Source organism: Rhipicephalus microplus, chromosome 5 (genome assembly GCF_043290135.1).
Source record: "Rhipicephalus microplus isolate Deutch F79 chromosome 5, USDA_Rmic, whole genome shotgun sequence".
NCBI lineage: Eukaryota > Metazoa > Arthropoda > Arachnida > Ixodida > Ixodidae > Rhipicephalus > Rhipicephalus microplus.
Genome location: NC_134704.1, coordinates 215,604,792 through 215,626,567, shown reverse-complemented (window position 1 = coordinate 215,626,567; position 21,776 = coordinate 215,604,792). Strand labels below are relative to the sequence as shown.

The 21,776-nt window shown below is 44.8% G+C and overlaps 1 long non-coding RNA gene across 1 annotated transcript; it reads left to right on the top strand.

Moving 5' to 3' along the window:
- Positions 1-10,123: 10,123 nt before the first annotated feature.
- On the top strand, positions 10,124-21,729 carry LOC119173272 (uncharacterized). The gene is made up of 6 exons (XR_005110012.2): positions 10,124-10,445; positions 14,157-14,220; positions 16,601-16,756; positions 16,867-17,028; positions 18,813-18,933; positions 21,668-21,729. It is a non-coding gene; the product is annotated as an uncharacterized LOC119173272 (long non-coding RNA).
- The last annotated feature ends 47 nt before the right edge of the window (positions 21,730-21,776 follow it).

The following is a 21,776-nucleotide window of genomic DNA, read 5'->3' as shown; positions in this document are numbered from 1 at the left end:
GCCACATCGGCCGTCTCAACATGAACAAGACAGGACGCTGAGCAGGGCACTAAGTCCACTAGGTCCCGCACATTACCGATCATAGCACCGCATTGCAAAATGAACGCTGGTGTACCATTGCAGAGGGGGTCGAAGTATGGATGTATATACTTTGCGAATCTCCCACAACTTCTGTGGTAGGAGTGTGCACAGGGTATTTTCAAATCATCCAATTTACGCCACGCTGATACTGCCTAGAAGTGGGAACCGTCGTCAAAGGAACCATAACCTGACATTCGTCCGGCGCTGCAACAAAGAAGCAACAGTCTTCAACAACATGCTTCGAAAATTTTCCCGCTGTTCCTGGCTAGTTCGTTACCTCAATCATGAAATTGAATGGTTACCACCCACACGTGTCTTCACAGCAGAAAACCTTCATATGAGCTTCGAGGGTGTGCCATTGTTTGCAAGCCACATCCGCCACCTGTGCTTCAGGAGACCGGTGGATGTGACATCAGCTGCCTGATGCGATTCATCAACGAATGAGTCTCGGCATCGAGTGGATCGAGCTGGGCAACCTTCAGCACCCAATCATTCAACAGCACAGCCGCACTCAAGAAACAACACCGCACCAGCAGCATCCCTCACCCTGACGAGCAAGCCTTCCGTAACAGAGAACGCCACCTTGAAACCATCGCGCGGCCACATGAACAAGTCGCAACCTACACAGCCTACGTCTAGCCTACTGCGGCCTGCAGTCGTTGCATCACCTTTGCTGTGTCAACCACAGTGTGGACTCCAGAACAGGGGCCCTACCACGAGAGGAACGAACTGACTAACACAACGCCAGCTGGGTGAGAGTATTTTGTCCGTTGGCTCAATGAACGTTTTAAGGACCAGGAAGGCTATAGAAAAACAGACTCTTTGTCAATCGCACATTTCTCTGCTTAGAATGTATGTCGCGGGAACAAGTGCTCCTCAAGGTTTGCAACTAAAGCTGCAGCCAGCCACATCGGAGATGTCAAAGAAAAACCTGTAAAGGTGGAATAATACCTTAATGCTGCCACAGGCAACCTTCTTTGACTCTTTAGCACCCAGCTCAGCTAACTTCTGTGACCAGTACAATTCCAGAATTTTAAATTCTTCAGTCTTAAACTGAGAAGATTGCACAAGGTGGTTTTCCTGATTCCGCTGAACTTTTTCTGATGATTTCTATTGACTAATAAGTATGCTGGTTAATTCAACAGACGCCTGACTTAACCCTTTCGGCCTGATTTAACCCTTTCCGTAAAGCCGAGACGCGTAAGTTGACTCACGTAAGCGCCATTTTCGGGACGACGTACCGAAGCTGTTTCAGTGAGTATTAGGTTGGAAAGCAAGACATCAGTTTCCTTTTTGTGTACACTATTAATTTACAGGAAAAAAGAATCCATTTTTTTTTCATTTTCCAATCAATAAGCCCTAATTATGTAATTTGATGTCATGGTAATTAATCTAAAAATGCTTGTACCAATAGCTCAATTTTTTGTTTGTGGTCTTCTGAGGTCCTAACTACAAGAAAAACACGCAAAAAAGTGTATCCGACCAAAATAAAAAATCCAGGGCTGAAAGGGTTAAGAAAAAAGGTATACTCCGACAAGGAAGCATTCTAACTACAGCTGAATTTCGCCAGCCCTAGCTGGAGATTAAATCATCTGGGCAGCATAACATTATAAATTTGTCATGTTACGATCTACCAATTGAGGAACGTAGTGTCTTATCTCGGGGACTTACTTTTTACCCTGCAACAGAAGGCAACTGTGAATTTCATTTGGTGAAGGATCTTCACAATTTCCAACGTAACATGGGCCTCCGTTAATACTTTAATGATCAGTCCTCGGCTCACAAAACCAATTGCTCATCATGGCCATCTTACAAGAATTGCACACTTCCCTCCCAAAGAGACAAATGTCTGGACCTATATATAAGAGCTCTACGACACGATGTCGTGCAGGCATACAAAGAACGTACACCGTTGCACCACAACTTTACTGACAGAGAGCCACAAGCAATTGAAGCCCTCGCAAGTCGTTATGACTTATTATAAAACCTGCAGATAAAAGAGGTGCATTTGTTGCAATGCACAGAAGCACCTATATCAGAGAAGGCCATAGGCAGCTCAGCGATGCTTCATATTACAAGCGGCGAGATCATGACCCAACAAATGAGTTAGAAAGCTATTGTCCGTGATAATCTGACTGCGCTCTTTAATGATAAAGAAATGACCTACAGCACTTTAAAATACTTAATACCGCTGAGCCAAGTAGCTGGAAGGTTTTACCTTCATTCCGAAATTCATAAGAAAGATAATCCCGGTAGACCAATAATTTCTGGAAATAGAACAGTGACTGAAAATATTTTCCGTTATGTAGTTAGCCTCACGAACACTATTCTGTTAAACTTTTCATCTTACAATAAAGATACGAATCACTTTCTAACAGATATTCTTGACCTACAGGTTCCTTAAAATTTGTTTCAAGTTACGTTACATGTCACGTTACCATACACTAATATTATGCCGCGACATAGTGCCTGCAGTCAAACAATGTGCCCATCACCACGCGCACAGGGACATACATGCGCGCCGTCTAGTATTGCGCAGAGACGATAGTGAGAGCACGAGAACCGAGCTGGCCCCTGCTGATGTGCGCCACGCGCTTGGGACTCTTCTTGAAGAAATAGAAGAAGAAGACATTTTGGTGTTCTGCTGTAACGTGCTACGACCATAGTCCCTTTGAGTTGTGGGCACAGGTTCACCCTTTAATAAATACGTTTTATTATACCCCGAGTCCTTTAACATCGTTACATTTTTGGTGGACGTGCTGGGTAATGAATCAAAGCCCTACGAACGCAAGACAGCGTAGCCCCGACCACCAGCGAGTTGATCCTGCGGAGCCGACACCTGTGCATCAGAGGACCAGTCGCCGTCTTCGAGGTGATTCACCAGAATTCAGTCCACTCCACTTCACGCCAAGGGGAGCTCAGTCAATGGACGCCGCCACCATGGCAAGTAATGTAACACCAGCCCAAGTGGTGATACATCAGCCTCACCAGCCACCAGTATTTCATGGCGACTCGTATGAAGACGTAGAAGATTCGCTGAACCTCTTTGAGAGAGTGGCACGTTTGAACGGTTGGGACGAGAGAAAGAAGCTCCGCCGCGTATACTTTGCTTTGGAGGACTTCGCAAAGACGTGGTATGAGAACCATGAAACCTCCTTTACGACCTGGGATGAATTTTGGCGACAAGCTCTGGCGACTTATGCCGGCGCGGATCGCAAAGAAAAAGCGCAGGCTGTGCTCGAATCCAGGAACCAACTCACCAACGAAAGTGTCGCAATGTATATCGAGGCCATGATCCCCCTGTTCAAGCGCGCGGATTTCCATATGACCGAAGACAAGAAGCTACGGCACCTCATGCGTGGGGTGAAGCAAGAGCTATTCGCTGTTCTCGTCCGCAACCCACCACGAACAGTTGCGGAGTTTCATACGAAAGAGACAGCCATCGAGAAAACGCTAGAACAGCGGGCTCGACAGTACAATCGAGACATAAACTACGCACCGGCTGGACGCCAGCGAAGTGACATGGACGCTCTGCGAGAACTCATCAGGTTGGTGATCAGGGAAGAGCTCAGCAAGTTGCAAGCACCTCACACTACAGCAACACTGTCTGTCGTCGACGTAGTGCGAGATGAACTGAGGCAGATGATACGTGAGCCGGAGCGTGCGCCACAGCCGATCCAACGCATCCCAACGTACTCTGAAGTACTCAGAGAAGCCGCGGCGCACACCAATGCAGCAGTTACGATGGTCTCTCCTTGCCCACAAACGGTACGCAGCGCACCTCGTCCACTGAAACCGACGGCTGCCTACCTGCCACGAGCCCGTGGTGTAGCTCGCTACGTGGATCAAAGGCCCCGGAAAAGTGACATCTGGCGTGACCATGAGCGCAGGCCATTGTGTTTCCATTGTGGGGAAGCAGGTCACCTGTATAGGTTCTGCCCTTACCGACAGGCAGGACTAGGGGCTTTCCGTAGTACGCACCATGCCCTCAAAACGGTGAACGGCCAATGGAGATTGAAGAGCACTTGTCCGCGCGCCAGAGCCCACTCACTCCACGCCAACATCAGCCAAGATCGCCGTCGCCCCGGCGTTACCGATCACCCAGCCCACGTGCTTCTTCCGCACGGTCTGGGCACCGTTCTACAAGCCCACACCAGGAAAACTGAAGCAAGCGACCTGTGGAGGTGAGGCCGCTGATAACGACAGTTGCGAAGATCCTCCATTACGGTTTCAAGGTGACGATGCTATGTTTACAGAGGATAAGTGCAGCAGCGCGAAGATTACTTCAGATTTGCGGTTGAAAATAGACGGATACGAGCTAAATGCTTTAGTTGACACCGGCGCTGATTATTTGGTAATGAGTCACAAATTGGCAAAGAAACTGAAAAAGGTTGTGACAAAATGGTGTGGGGCACAGATACGCACGGCTGGTGGCCACACTATTACACCGCTCGGCAGATGCACCTCAAGGCTCGAAATAAGAGGCTTTACTTACGTTGCTGACTTCATCGTGCTGCCGGAATGTTCAAGGGAGCTTATACTAGGAGTAGATTTTCTGCAAGCCAATGGAGCCATAATTAATCTGCGCAGATCCAGTGTAGCGTTTTCGACCGAACAAGCTATGTCGGTGGAGGAATCGGAAAAGCGACATTTTACTGCTCTGCGCGTTGTTGATGATGACGTCACAGTGCCACCACGCTGTGGTGTATTGGTGCTTGTTGAAAATAAGGCATTTTGTGACCACGAAGGAATAGCGGATGCAAACGTAGAGCTCTTTTTAAAAAAAGGAATTTGCGTGGCGAGGGGTGTTGTTCACCTAACGAATGGCCGCTCGGTTGTCCTCCTTACGAATTTGGGGAATGAATGTCAGCACATCGCGCAAGGTATGGCTATCGCCTATTTCCACGAGTTCTGCATGGCGACTGAACTATGCAGTTTAGCGACAATGCCAACCACTTCACAAGAGACCTGACACATCGACGCATCAGTTAACGTCAACCATAGGCTCCCAGAATATCAAAAGAAACGATTGTTCGCCCCTATAAAAGAGTTTTCGAACTGCTTTTCAACGTCCTCTAAGGTGCGACGCACGGCTATTGCAAAACACGGGATTATAACAGAAGAAGCCACGAGACCGATTTACCAACACCCATATCCTGCAGGTTCCTTAAAATTTGTTTCAAGTTACGTTACATGTCACGTTACCATACACTAATATTATGCCGCGACATAGTGCCTGCATTCAAACAAAGCGCCCATCAACACGCGCACAGGGACATACATGCGCGCCGTCTAGTGTTGCGCAGAGACGATGATGATAGCACGAGAACCCAGCTGGCCCCTGCTGATGTGCGCCACGCGCTTGGGACTCTTCTTGAAGAAGTGAAGAAGAAGACATCTTGATGTTCTGCTGTAACGTGCTACGACCATAGTCCCTTTGAGTTGTGGGCACAGGTTCGCCCTTTATTAAATACGTTTTATTATACCCCGAGTCCTTCAACATCGTTACAATATCCCTCACTCATAGGGCATCCAGGCAGTTATCTGCGCGTATAACGATTGTGACGACAACAAACCAGTTTCCGCATCTACGTTAGCTACGTTGCTTAAGCTCATTTTCAAACTTAACAATTTCGAATTTGATGGGATGCATTATGTTCAAGTTGGCGGTACATCTACTGGCACAAGAATTGGACCAAACTACGGAAACATGTTCATTGGGCTCCGTGAAAACAACTTTTTTGCAAACTGAATATAAGCCATTTTACTATAAGCGGTTCTTCGTCGACATTTCCGTAATCTGGCACCATGGTGAATCACTACTTCTTTCTTTCATAGCAGATCTTACCAACGCTCATCCGGCAATTTCTTTTTCTTACTCGTATTCACATGTCAACATAAGGTTCCTTGATGTCATGGTCCCTCTACATAAAGGGAAGCTGATAACTAATCTTTACAGGAAACCTACAGATAGGCAGCAATATCTTCACTTGAGTAGTAGTCACGTGGACCACAATAAAACTAGTATTCCCTACAGTCAAGCAGTCCATTTTAATAGAATATTCTCTGATAGCAGCGAATTTTCACGCCACTGCGCATACCTTGGGAGCGTGCTCGAAATCAAAGCTATCCTTCCAGCATAATCACAGACGCCATCAAACTTGCAGAAGAACTCGGCCGTTCAGATCTGCTGCGTAACAAAACGACCTAAACATAGTTCGCGGACTAACCTAATTTTGACACACTTTATTACAGAGCAAGCGGCTCAAAGAAATCTTTACGGAACAACCATGCGTGGTCTACCGACGATCACGGAACCTTCGTCATTTACTGACCTTATCTAAAAGCACGTGTTCACGTCATGAAGGCGTTCATCCCAGCAAAAAACCACGTTCCAAAGTGTGCGCGCACAGGACGACATCTAAAACAGTTTCAAGTACCTGATCTAGCTTTTCATTAAAGATAAATGGGGACTACACATGTGCTAGTACCAAAGTCGTCTATATTCCCGAGTGTTCAATATGCAAAGTTCAATACATAGGTCGAACAGAGACAAGTTTCAGAATTCGTTTTAATGACCACCGCGCACACGCCGGTAGCCTGCCTAATCTACCACTGTCGAAGCACGGCCGTACGCCTGGCCACGGTTTCGATAAAATCATGGCCACTATTATGCAGTCCGGTTCCAAGACAAATCATGATGGGGAAGTGAGGGAATCTTTCTTGATCCTCAAATTTAACACCATTCGTTCAGGTATCAACGAAAACGTAGAAAAACTCACCTGTCTCGCCCTGTAACAACACGACTTCCTAAATAGTAAAATCTTTTATAGTATAATAAAATGTATATTAGCCATCCGTGGTTTCTCTACTTCAGAGCTCATTTAGATATCCTGCCAACCACACTGTGTCTCACACGTGTTGATGTGCAAGGAAATTTAAAACTTGTATATTCATGCACCCGTTGCATGTCAGGCATGTTAACACAATCTTTCTGACAGATAACTTCGATTGTCCTAGCTGCTGCACCGAGAGTTCATCACGTGAGGCCATAAAAGCGGCTGCATTTTATCATACCTAATCAATCCAATCAGACGAAGGCCGTGCGACGGCCGAAATGTTAGTGAAGGCAATTTCCTTTTGAAATGTGTTATCTGCAAGTTCAATCAATATATATATATATATATATATATATATATATATATATATATATATGTATGTATATTCAAGCGTTCGACGCATTTCAGAGTTTGGAGGTTTCGCTACAATTAGGCCAGGCTCAAAAAGGAAGCCTCCTTGTGACTTAAGAGCTTGTTACTATGAGCGGGGCATAGTAAGCCTTCAGGCGCTCTGAACAATGTCCGAAAATTTCTCGATGGATTCGATCAAACCGGAGATGCGCGTTCCATGGCACGGTAGAGGTCTTCATATTTCCGGAATAGTTTGAAAGAAAGCGAAGCTACAGAGGTCAGAATTGCGAACCATACGAGTGCAACAGGAAGGAATGGGGGCTCAGAAGTGGCGAAGCCATCGCAAATACTCTTCTGCCACTCTTCCTCATGGGTCTTAAAGGTCCTGGTATGCTCACGACCTTCTTCAGCAAGCGTACCTGTCTCAGAAATAGGTGCACCCTCATGAATCCGGCTTGTACAGGTTTATTGTGTCGACGGTGTGTGACGGATGCTTTCCGTACAGCAAGAAGAAAGGTGAAAAACCAGTCGTGCTCTGTGGGGCGGTGTTGCAGTTGACGAAGGCCAGTATATCATCCAATTTGTTTCGCAAATATTTTATTTGTATGTGTATTACCACCCTGCTTGGACCTCGAGTCTGCAGTATTGAATAAATAAATAAATAACAAATCGTATGGTTAGCGGTGACGTACATAAAAAGCAAGTCGCCGAGCGTTAAAGCGTTCCGCGAGGCCATTCGTCTACGGGTGATAAGCAGTAGTTTCGCGGTGGACAAGAATGGCACTCCATAAGAACGGCTTTGTTGACTTCTAACAAGAAGACACGGCCTCGATCGCTCAGGAGCTCCTGAGGTGGACCGTGGCGAAGTATGAATCGGTGCAGCAGGAATGACGCAACATCTTGCGCAGTAGTCGCAGGGGTTGTCGTAGTTTCTGCGTATCACAGTAAATGCTCTACAGCGACGATGACTCAGCGGTTACCAGCCAACGTCAGAGGACGTGGTCGATGCAAATCGATACCTACGTGCCCGAACGGGTGGTCAGGGCAAGGTAACGCTTGCAAACCCGCTGGCGACATGTGTGCTTACGGTTTGCGGCGTTGACCAGCGAGACAGGAGCGAACGAACTGCTGCACGTAGCGGTAAATCCCACCCCAGAAGTGGCGTTGTCGAACGCGGTGGTAAGTTTCGGATACCCCAAGGTGCGCACATTCCAGATTAGGGTAGAAAGAATCACATATGTCTTACCGCAGACTGCGGGGTATCAAGAGTAACTACTGCCAACCATCAGCGTCATATTTCAGTTGGTGTAGGAGGCCGTCACGGATGGCAAAGTGGTGAGCTTGACGACGCAAGGTACGTGTGGATGATGTTGCGGATGGATTAGAGAGCAAGTCGATCAGCGAATTGATCCAAATATTTTTTGCTGTTTGGTAGCGAGAATGTCAACATCGATTGCAGAAACAGCAATCGAGGATACTGATTGATGGATATGTGGGGTTTAATGTCCCAAAACCACCATATCATTATGAGAGACGCCGTAGTGGAGGGATCCGGAAATTTTGACCACCTGGGGTGCTTTAACGTGCGCCCAAATCTGAGCACACGGGCCTGCAACATTTCCGCCTCAATCGGAAATGCAGCCGCCGCAGCCGGGATTTGATCCCGCGACCTGCGGGTTAACAGCCGAGTACCTTAGCCACTAGACCACCGCGGCGGGGCAATCTAGGATACTGAGCAGGGCCCGTCATATTCAGGCAGAAGGGAGCGCGAGAGAATGTCGGCATCAGCATTCTGGCGTCCGTTGTGGTACAGAAGGTGGATGGTCTAGTCTTGTAAGCGAAGAGCCTCATGGGCGAGACGGCCTCAGGGATCTATAAATGATGACAGCCAGCATAGTGCATGATGGTCGGTGACGACATCGAATGGGTCACCATACACATAAGGTTTAAACTTTGTGAGGGCCAAGACAATCGCCAGGCACTCGTTTAGAAGCGAAGCTCCTTAAGCGGCACCCGTTCGTCCCTCGTCATAGTCGTGGTGCGTAACCGGTTTTGCGTTTTGATCTGCAAGGTGGTGCCGGTGGGAAATTTCTCCTGTCTGTTGTTGAACAACACAAAAATTCAAATCATGCGCATTCTCCTGTCTCTCAATCCCCATTAGCAGCCATTGGCAGGCAAATCGCCTAGCATTCTGTTAACTGCAGTTCTGTCGCGGGCATTCGCGCCTCACGATCTCGCCTACCGCAAGTATAGCAAAATTGGAAGCACGTACCGCACTGACGTTTGCCTGTCTTTAGTATTTCAAAACACGTAATTGCATTTTAACACTGTTTCGAAAATTGTGAGATGTGCACTCTTTTTTCGTCCCACATGTTCCTGGAACTGTTGAGTAAGCGCGAGTTATTATTATTTGCTTATTTATTTATTTAAAAATACTGCAACACCAATAAGGAATTTTCGCAGGATGGAACACAAATATTTGATACAACTAGTAGGGTGAACAAGACAATGAAAATGAAACTACGTGTGGTACAAAATCTATGCAGATATATATAAAATTGAAGCAACACCTCAAATACAATTATCAACACGACGAAAAGTAAAATAAGCTTGTTGCACAAGATGGGAGATGAATAAATTCAGAGATGGCTGCAACACCGCATCCTTGGACAGTTGATTCCATTCATTTGAGACCTTGGAAAAAAAACTGAATACTTAAAGCAGTTGCTGACAAAGGGAGCGGTTGCAGCACAGCGCGACGTAATAATGACGCCTACCAAGCTTACGGCATGACGCTGTCAAGGTACAAAGGTTGTCGCAGAGATAACGTTGTCAGCGCGCGGTAGTACACGCTCTGCCTCAAACCCTAGCCCCCTCTTGCGCGAAACGTGTGTTTGCGGCAGCGCACAGCCACTTCAAGCGCTTCAACAGCCGGGCACCGGCGCTGGATTAGACGGCGCCCCCAAGACGCCATTTGGCACTGGCGTCGTGGCGGACTTCAAGACACGTAATCAACGTTTCCCGCCTTTCGTCTCGGTCGTGTTGTGCGGACTCCCCTCGGCGCACGGTTCAATCCATTCGAGTGTTGGTTTTCGTCGACATATTGTTCAGGCAAGAGACTGCGACGACATTTGACGATCTTCAGGACAGGACTCGCTGGGAATTTTACCGCAGGTACGTGAGCTACGGTTTGGATTTTGCTATTGGTATTCCACATAACAGGCATGCGATAGTATATGCGGTCTAAGTAAGGCTCAAGGCGCAGCACTCCTGATCAGTTAGCAAACCGTATAATCTTTAATAAAAGCATAACGCCCGTGGTACGATGGCGTGAAATAAGGTTCCTGTTGCCAAACAGTTTACTGCTCTGACCAGAGTGGCCCTAGAAGGTTTATCTTTTGGGCAATAACCATTCGAAACCGTACATTGCCACCCGTTGAGCGCTTAACTTTTCATGTTGGTGGTTGTTAACGTTTGAGCTGAACGTGTCGCGTGGGCTCATCGTTGTGTATTTGTGTTGTGCTGAGAATGGTCAGGGTTTACTAGTTCAAGCTGGCGCTATGCGTTGAGTGACGTAAACACGTGTTTCTTGTGAGAAAAGTACGTGTCGCTATTCCTATAGGTGTGCGCAGGCTTCTCCTTTGGGGAAGGAGTGAGGTTTGTCGCAGTGCCCCCCCCCCTTCCCCATTATACGTCTATGTATGGGGCTGACTTTGAGCGCCTAGTGTGCACGCCTATTATACTGTCCGTTGTTACATGTGGCTAAATGCCTCGACCCATATTTTCGCGTGTTACACGCGTATGCTTCCCTGGCAGTGCACGTAGTCAGGGAATATTTTCTGGAGCCCTGGTGAACCGGTGGAAGTGATGAGGACCCCTTGTAGTGATTGAAAGGTCATAAACTAACACAACATGCTGCGTCAAATAGGTGCCTTTTATTTCTCTCTGGTATGGATTATTTCAGGTTGCCAATTCGATCTTAGCAGCTTGCCAATGTGTTGAGTGGTCTGCTGCCAAATTCCACCTGTTTCTAGCTACGTTTGGCCTTGAAATGTGCGAGCATAAAAAAATATTTCTGCATGTATATGCCGTAGAAAACCACACCAGATTGTTTTTAGCCATTTCGTGGGGAAAGGGCCACATAAGTCAACTCCGCTGCAAGAAAAAAATTGTCATGCGGTGATGCATACCAAAAATAAAAAGGAGCAGTTGTTACGGGAGGTAGTGTTTGTTTGATTGTTTGTTTGTATCAAACAAAAGGCGATTGTTTGCTTGTTTGTTTGTATTAATATAGAGTTTCACGCAACCCCGTTGTGAAAATTTCTGGTGCAACACGCCTTGTGTTTTTTTTTCGTCTCCGAATTGCTGTTTCATATTTCCTCGAGTTTGTGTGTGGTGCTTTCAGGTAGGTAATTAAAGGTGTAATATTACGTAGTGGGTGGAGTCATTTCCGACCTGAAAACCAGTTCTGATCCGACCACTGCCTTGTACGAAAATATTCTCCGATTGTAGTGAGCTTTTTTTTGTGAAATTTCTCGTCTGCACTTGCAGCTGCTATTGTGGTGTTCACCATGGAACCAGACTGAGACGCTCAGAAAAGGTTAAATCTTTAAAGGACCAATAGGGTAATAGCAAGTGGTCATTGCTATTTGTTTACAGCACTGTATTTCTTTTTGAAAGACTCGGTATTCGTCCATGCAGAGCGAGTAAGTGCTGGCACCTTTCGGGGATTATATGTATTTTGTTTTTTGCTTTACCTAGCATCCTCTTTGTTTTCGTTATCAGTAAGTTTTTGCTATAGTATCCACGTATTGCAATGTGCGGTCACGCGATGGTTAGTGTGGTGTCGACGATGATATTTGTTTGCCCTTAAACTTGTCCATCCCGTTTCTCAACAAGATAGACAATCCCTCCTCACCCGTTAATTCCCTTCAGTTGCGGAATCACATCTGTTCACAGGCGAATACTGGTACATAAAATGATGTTAATGCTCACCTGCCTGCGTGTTTCCCCTCTTTTCTTTATTGAATATACTGAACGACATAGCTGTTGAAACTCGCCGTGATTAGTCAATGGGGGAACGGAAAGGATCACCATGGATCTGCTTCGCGTCCCAGAACGCGTGCGCCAATTTTTCTGGCCTGGGGTGCATGCAGCATGGCCCGAGCTTCTCGGGCAGCCGAGTTTGCTACGAGCTCGCTTGCGGTAGCTGTGGCAGGATGACAGTGCGGAGCGCGTGATAGCCGTGTTGATAGAAATGGCTACACGAATGCGCGTGGCGTTAGAAACACATGTTGGGCATTTGCGGTGGTTATCAAAGAAACACCGCGTGCGAGCACGTCAGCGCCACAACTTACTCAGCATTTTAGCAGTGCAGTGGTGTTAGCGTCATTGTCGTGCTGTATTTTTGCCAACTCAAGACGCGCCTCCCACAGGCGTGTTCGTGGGCGTATCTCCTCTTTCGCACAGGCTCTTTCGCTCCACCTGCTGCATGGAAATTTTCACTCTCGAAGGCAGCAAGGCTGCTCACGCAACGCTCTCGTGCTGATTCTTTCGGTTCCATCAAGTAATACGGATATATGAAAGGACAAGTGGTCACCAGGGGTGCTCGCATATTGTCGGCAACGCGGCTGTGATTGGATATGTCGTGATCGTGGTTAAATGGGGTATGGGATCTTAGGGAGGTTTAAAATATTGTTTGCAGCTGCTGCGGGCGTTGCTGTAGTTGCAGGTGCCATATGAGTTTCAGAATAGCGTTTGCTCTTCCTGAGAAAACTTTCCCCACGACCGCTAACCCAAATGCACGGAAGCTACACACAGCGATTCGCGGGCGTCACGGGCAACGGTCGCCGCGTGCTATTTGGGATTTTCTGCAGGCGGGCCGCGAACGTGAACGGCGGCTCGCGTTACAACGCATGTGCAGTGGCAGCTACCGCACCGCAAGGGCTCGCGGTGCGCTATTACATACCTCCTTTATAGTAGCAACGTGCCTTCCTTTACTTCTGCGTGCGTGTGTGCATAGCCTGCGCAGTAAAGCTGGTAGATGAACCCTGCGCTCGCTGGCGCTGTGGCGTGAGCACTCCTCCTCAGCAAAAGCAAAAGTGGTGGGCGGATTCGATGCTCGCCGCGGGCTTCTGTCTATTAAACTGATGGATGAGTGAACTCGGATACAAACTCGTTGATTCTAAGAAGGCCCGAGTTCAATTTGTGACTGTGATGGTGCCGCGGAGACTGTCAAGCGTTTGAGGCGGTGAACTCTACGCGGCAGCTTCCTCGCATATGAAACATGCGACGCGCTTTTTATCCCCCTCTGTCCGTGCACGCGCTTCTCTTGAACCGCCTACAGCGTGTCACAGCGTTCGTGTGCGACGCGGACCGCGTGTCACTGGGACTCCGGTACGCGTTCTTTGCAGTGCACGTGGAAGTGTTCCCGTGCTCTTGTGGGACGCACACAACGTTTTTGTACGACCACTGCTTGAGATAGCTCAGCCGATGGTTGCATTGCCAGTCTCCAGTCATGATAGGGGGCACTTCTGCACTCAGTGGAATGACCAACAAATGAAAGAATTGAGATGCCTCTGGTTTGAAAACACCACCCAACTTAGCCAACCGTCCCTAACGCGATGGCTGGTTCGTCATAACCAATAAATGCAGTGCACTGAGGGGTGGATTTGACGTTTTTGTACTGTTGGCTCATTAAAAAAAAGGGGGGGGGGATATGAGCCCACAGGTACATCAGTGCACGACTACACCTCACTTATATGAAATGAGACGTAGCAGCTTCGCCTTTATATGTGCTCAAGTGGAATGTCCAAAATGTTGAGATGCGTTTTTGAGGAAACGTGCTCCTAACATTGGTCAAGTGTATTCCTCTTTATTTTCCAGGAAGAAACCAGCATTGCAGAAAAACTCCCTGAACTGTCACACACCCCTACTATCATTGCACTTGGTATGTTCAAATATGAGCTTTCATTGCATTGTTGTATATGTCCGAATAATTATATAGCCTAAGTTGCATTGAATTTGCCTCACATGTCATCACCACATCTGCTCCCTTTATAGGAGGAGGGCAGGAATTATTGTGCTGTCAGAAAAGATTATAATGTGCTCCTTTTTCTGACCATGTACAAGAGTTTATTTCCTTTCGTTAGGGTTTCTGCTGGCTGTGCTTAAGAAATGTTTTTGTCTTGTGTATTGAACAGGTACTCTTTCTTTTTATCTCTATTAACTTGTGAGTACAGCTTTTAATGTGCTCTGGTGGTGGAAAACCCTGTCAGTGATAACCACAAGCAGCCTGCATATTCATTGCATCACCTTGGCTTGCTTAAGTGAGAAGATTGGTTGAAATGACAACGTAGCACATTGTCTGCTGCAAGTTGTCATCATGAGGAGAAAGTGGAGCAATTCGCATTACCGAACCGTATTGAATTTGTGTGCACTGAACTATTGTGTGGCACACATCTAAAGCAAACAACGTGTCCGATTGGCTGCTTAATTAAAGATGTGGCCTTTGACACTATCTGTGCCAAAATTTGTTTCTATGCAGCTATGCAACTGACAGCCATCTAAACTAATTCTGTGGTGGGCATCTGTCACTGTAGAGCCTTTAAATGCAAGTTATCAAAAAGTAGAGGTGTTTTTCACATAAAGCTCTAAAGTCATGCAAGAACCTTTCTTAATCGGCTCTCTAAGCACTGTTCAGTGCTCATCAGTGAGTAATGAAGGAGATTTTTGAATCTCCTGTGCAGCTTGCTGCACTCACAAGGAAACAGCTGCTGCTATAACTGTGGGAATACTTCATCACTGCTTTCGAATAAGTATAGTGTTTCAGGCTTAGCTGCGGTAATGCGAGGGAATGTGCTGCACATCCTATTAGCCCTTCGTCATCTTTTCAAACATAATAATGGCGTAGTTACAGCTCTGACTCATTAAAATCAGTGTCATTGCTGCTGAGGGAGTGAGTCTGTATTCTGCTTAGCAGAATTTTTAGAATCTAAGAGCCGAAAACCCTCACCAATCAGTTAATGTATTCAGTATAATTGGTCCTTTTTAGGTCGCACTTGAAGGGGCCTTGAAACACTTTCAATGTAACCATGATATGGATTCATGAAAAGATTTTATTGTTTCATGAATTCAATACCGCGATATTTCAAGAGTCCTTCTTGTACGAGCGGAGTAACAAAAATTTGACGCACTCTGAAATTGCATTCTCTCTTCTCTCATCCCGACAAAAGCGCTGGAAGCTAAGCAGGGGGATGGGAGTTGGGGGGTGGCATGGTCAATAAAAATACGCCACTCACGCCTCATGATATTGAGAACTTCTTTTTTTTTAACCGCAGCTTTTTTAAAGGGATCGCGTGCGCACACGTGGACAAGTCACAGCCTCCCGCGGCGATCCTTGTAATGACCAAGGGCGCCATGTTAAAATCACCCAATGTCTAGTAGAAGGCCTTCTTGAGGTTGATCTATCATTTTCTGAGAAGAAAGAGCAGTGTTTAGCTAAATTTGATAATTTATTGTGAATTGCATGCCATGTTCCAAGCTATATTACATAGCTCGCGTGTAGTCAAGAATCAGCAGCGTTTTGAGACCATGTTTAAAAAGTGTTTCAGGGCCTCTTTAAGCCACCAACCCCGAACTGTACTCATCAAGAGCTTTTGTACCGCTTCCGAAGACACGTCACAGATGTCAATTACTTTGCTTGCAGTTTTCCGCTCTAGACAGCGGTTGTTTTCCATCAAAAATCACGTTTAGTGCCTTTCGCGCGTGTTTTAATCTCGGCAACAGTCATTTCATAATGCTGTTTTGTAAGAAGAATGCCAGTGGCAGCATTAGTGGCAACATGAAATTTGTTGCCGACAGTGACTCAAACATTGTGGTTGCCCGGCATATTGCTTCTGATGACGACAAGAGCAGCAGTCACGGTGATGTCATCAGCAGGCATCGCGTGAACGCTGATAACCGACCACTTGCGCAATAAACATCTTAGCACTTTTCAGTGTGTTACCATGTGTTGCATAAGGAAAATTCTTCAGGTTTCAGTATGCTGTGACCCATTACCAGGTCATTCAATGAGTGAAAGCTGCGCTCAACAGCAGTTTTTCTTTTTTAAATTTTTGTGCGAATTCCGGAAATCAGCGTGATAATAATTTGAAAATCAGAAATGCATAGACATATTGAGGTATATAGTAAAATATTACAATTTTTGTACAATTTTTTAAGCTAAATAGGCAGTTATATGGTTAAGTGGAGAGACCTTTTAGTCAAGTGTTTTAATTTCTGTTTACTGAAAGTTAACTGTACTCAATATTATCTTATTTCATTTTCAGGGGCATCTATCATGTTAGTATATTGTGCAAACATTCAGTTCTCTGTTGGGAACCGTAGGCCATCTGCAGTGACACAAGTTTTATTCAGCCATATGACAAAACTGCACTTGGCTTGAAACCCAATTCACATTTTGGGATCAGGTGCTTTGGATGCAGGTAATGCAGTGGGAACCTTTTGATAAAGCAGCTATACGTTTCAGACTACATTGATTATACTAATAACGAAGTGATTTCAATCCGTTGGCTTGTTTGCCATCGTTTCACAGGAAGCATTTTCAAGAAGGAATGCTTTGTGGCCTGCGAACAGCAGCTTCTTTTAACGAGGCTGTGGACTTTCCAGAGGTTACCAGTCTTTTACTTCTGAGCTACTACATTTTCAACTTAGCTTATGCAGACCCTGTCACGACAACACTGGAATTTCTTCAGAGGTGAGATGTGCTGATGATGCAATCAGTCTCGAGGTCTTGATCCACCCCAGTGGTCTAGTGGTTATGGGGTTATAATGCTGACCTACAGGTCGTGAGATCCAATCCCAGCCATGGAAGCTGAATTTTAAATGGAGGCGATAATGCTGGAGGCTCATTTGCTTATAATTAGGGGCCTACTAAAGGACCTCAGGTGGTTCCAATTTATGAAGCCCTACACTAAAGTGTCTCTCACAAACATATTAAGAATTTGGGACATGTAACCCTTGAAATTGTGAAAACTGATAAGAAATCTTGGAAGCCTAATATCTTGCTAAAGCTGAAGATGAATCTGTCAATACTGGATGATTAAAATAGGTGTTTTGTTCAAAACCTACTGATAGTACAACAATACCTATGCCTTCTATCTTTGAATAATTTTAGAGATTTTTTGTGACAAGGCGTTGTTCTGACGTAGACATAAGGGATCAACTTTCAGTAACAATTCAGTTGGCAGTCTAGCGCTTGTCTTGTTGGGTGTGTTGCTTTATTGCCATCATTCTTGTTTTTTTGTGCTGCTTCAAGTCGTTTATAGAAAACAACAAATGAAGGAAAATGTTTTTGATGAGCTCATTTGTTTTTGTAAGAGGGAATAAAATAAATGCAACAGACATTAGGGCCAAAGAAATTTTTATGGACATTATACAATTTCTTGTGTCTGCTAATGCATTACTACACATTTTGGTTAGTTGCGACTTGAAGAAGTGCTGTTGATCGCATTTCAACATTTAAATAATTTTAGTTCGTAATGAATATAATACCTGCACTAGGCACTGCTTGAAATTTCTTATGGTGCAAAGAAAAATGCTGAAGTCTTGCTCTTGTCTGTGAGGCTTAGTTTTGAGGGGAGTTCTTTGCCTTTGTGGGTAGTCAAGTAATACTTCATTGTATACCTGTATTTTGAACTATATCAATAAAAGTGTTGATGTCACCCACAAACTTTATTAGGACAAGAATATAGTAGGCCTATGTTAAACAGAACTTGAAGGTACCAGGCAAAAAATGTTATATCGAGTAGGAGTTACATTTACTGAGATCAACAAGGTTGAAGGTTGAGTTCGAAACCAATCATTTTACATGCAGTTGTTGCATTTAAGCTTTAGTTCTGTTTAACATTTCTGTTTACTTTGAGGTAACTGTGCTCAACGTCATCATACTTTATTGCCAAGGGTCTTTATTATGTTTTTCTATAGACAACTACCGCTGCCTTCTACTAAGCAGCATGGCAAATTGAGCAAGCTGGTATATGTTCTACATAGCTTAACTGTGCAGTGGTATGATACACAAAAAAAAAAGCTTGGACAAACAAGCTTAGTTTTTGCTAAGCTTCTTTCTTCATGCTGTCCCACCAAATCTTTCGACTATAATATGGTAATAAAATCAAAGTTACCTTGTTCTCAGTATTTTCTCACTTGCCTCGTTACCTGAATAGTGCACTAATTGTAGGGAAGTTATTGCAAAACGAAAGAAAGAATCAGCAGCTAGCGTCTGAGATGCAGTGACATGCAACTGGTTTCAATTTTGTGCCCATGCATGGAGCTTATGGCTTTGGCAGATGGCACTGTGCATTTTAAATATTGCCTATTATTCTTTATAAATCACAAATTATGAGCACTTCAAAATTAAAAAAAGCATCTTTGAGATGCTACAAAACCAGAAAGAAATGCGATAGTGACTTTTTATAGTATGAACTGATGTTGCAACACACCGAACTAAATCGCCAGCTAACTCATTTACATGCCTTTTAGGGAGATGTTTAACGTAAACTCGGAAAGGGGCAGTAAATTGTCTAAGGGCTGCAAATCAAGGACCACTGTGGACAACAGGATAATGAAGTTGGTGCAGCAGTTGCGCTGAAGAACTGATGTTGTAAGTCGACTTTTTCTGGTGTTATTTGCTGATCTGTAGTTTTATTGTGCGTGTATACTTTGTTATTTAATATGGTTTGCATGAATAATTCAAAGTTATTCAGAAATGTGAGGAGATCTACCATAAGAAGTTTTTATTGAAAGAAGACAAATGTTTTGCACAAGTTTCCCTTTATGAAAAGAAAGCAAATTTTTTCAGATTTGCTCGGTGTGCCACCGCTCACGTTGCACAAAAGCAGAGTGGTATTCAGAATCATACACTAAAGGCTTGTTCATTCAAACGTACGTCTAATTAGAACTGATGCCCTAGTCCCGGCACAGCCCTGTGTATTATTTTATGGGGAAAGACTCCTGATAATTCGAACAACTCAATGTGCACGTTACCAATTTGAACTGGGAGCCCTCTGGTTTCATCGCTTTTTGCGGAAATTAGTCTAGAGTGATTACTACCATATGTTGCAAAACGAGACTATGTATAAATTAACTAGAGATTCAAACCAACAGAACAGCAGATTTTCTCAGCAGATGAGATTTCTACTAAAACTCATGGTCCGTCACCATTATTTGACAGAGTTGACACTCTGCCTGACTTTTCTGACGGGAAGCAGTTGACAAACCCAATTCAGTTTTATTTTTATGTGCAGGCATTTCTCGGACTCTATTGGTAAAAAGATGCGCGCTGGATTTTATATTTTTCAGGGCTGAGAATAAAGATTTGCTTGCACCTTCTTCAACTAAGTCATGATGTCGTTAGCTCCGAGTGGCAAGACTGGTTTAATGTACCTTCCTCGCAGAGCCACAGGGTCATGATGTATGCTTATTCAGGCAATCTGTGCCCTTTTTTTTCTTTTTTGTCAAGGCTCAGTGTCAACCTATGTATTCTTGGTTTTCCGGTTTTAAGACATCCGGATTATACGATGGTTTTGAGTGATCCCCTGGAAGTCCTGTAATTGGGGTTCCACTGTAATGTCAGCATGGGTTTCGTTTTTGATTTATTGCCTGGATTACATTTCACGTAGTTAAGTACTGAGACACAGAGTGTGACAAGCTCCTGACAGCTTGAATGTCTAGTGCAGATTCATTCTTGGGCCTGGATTTTCTGAATCCTCAGAAGCTGGGGTCTGTACAGCTTAACAGCACCAACTGGCAGGCGTTATGCTCTAAAATGTTCGAAACATTGATTGTACAGTAAGACAAAGTTCGGCAGAATCAAGCTGCCTGTTTTTGAGCAAACATATTGAGCAATTTGGACGAGTGAAACTGGCACCACCGGTGCCCGTTTCGGAAGGGTCTGACATTGGAGCAGAAAGTTCAACTGATACGTCAGATGAAAGAAAAAAGGCCGGCAAAGGTCTGAAATCGCAAGACAACTCGAAATACCACTGCAACAATATCAATTGTTCTAAAGGATAAGAATCCTGTACGGGACAGCTTTGAGAATTTCTCAGGAAATGAAAGCGCAACCATGATTCTATGCATTCTGAAGTGGGAAGAGTGCTACTAGAATAGTTTAAAAGCATTAGAAGTACAAATCTTTCTGTAAATGTGTTTGTATAGACTGCAGAATCCAAGGTTCTAGACACCTGACTGGGCAAGCAAGATTTAAAGTGCAGCAAGGACTGGCTTGAGCATTTCAAAAGACGGCACGATGTGTCTTAAAATTGATCATTGGTGAAGGTGCAGCCGTGGACCACGGTGTCGTAGACGGATAACGCAAGCGTCGGTTGACCACCCTACTTCATCAGAACGCAGATAGAGACATTTACAACTTGGACGAGGCCGCATTCTTTTACCAACTATTTGAAAGTGCGTGCAGCCTACAAAGGGCGAAAATTTATCAGGATGTAAAAAAAAGCAAAGAATACATTACAGTGCTGTTGGGTGTTAACAAAATAGGGGAGGACAAACTTCCTTTGCTGATACTGGGAAAGGTAGCAAAGCTCCAGTCGACTAGCAGGCCAAAATAGTCAACTTGATTGGAGGCCCTGATGAGGAAGATGAGCCGCTAGACTAACAGCTCCATGAAATATCAACAATGGCACAAACACAAAAGAGCCTCCGTCTGTTGCAAAATAGAGTATAGGGCCCGAGCGGCGACGATGACCTCATAATTGGCCTTAACAAACTCAAGCAGGCAATCCTCGCGTCCAGCCAAAGCACCCGACAAAGATAGCTGAATGACTTTTATGTGTGTGAATAGTGATATATTTCACGTGATACCACTTCTGGGAAGTAGTCATAGCTAATTTGACTGTACCTGCTTTTCTTTAATAGGGCAGTTTCCTATATCGAATTACTGCTTATATCGAATTTTTTCACCGTCCCGCTGACTTCGTTATTACGAGGGTTTACTGTACTTATTGCTACAGAAAAACAGAAAGTAAAGTTTTTTGTAAGTGCTTTAAGGAGTTACATAATTATGATTTCTAAAGGACAGCCTAGCAATCATGCTCAACGTGGTCACCCTTCAGTGCCTCCCTTTTGTGGCATCCACGCAGAAGTCAGTCAACTTTTTTTGTTTTGAATGATAATTTTGTTCACTCCTTCAGACATTTTAGGTATACATGTCTTTTATTCTTCGAGGAGTTTGGTTGTACTGTGCATGCATTAGAGCCGCGTTATGTGTTTCATTTGTTTTTGCTAGGTAGATGCAATAGTATTTTGTTTTGGCGAAGATTGCCTTCTTTCATTAGTCAGGTATTCTAATATTTTCTGTTTGTATTGCTTTTTTTCAGCTAAACCATAAAACATGGTGCGATTGGCAAAATAAATTCCACCTGTGTATGTTCAGAGTTTATATGGCAAGTAGTAGTATGTATGCACACTTCGTGTCAAGGCTATGAA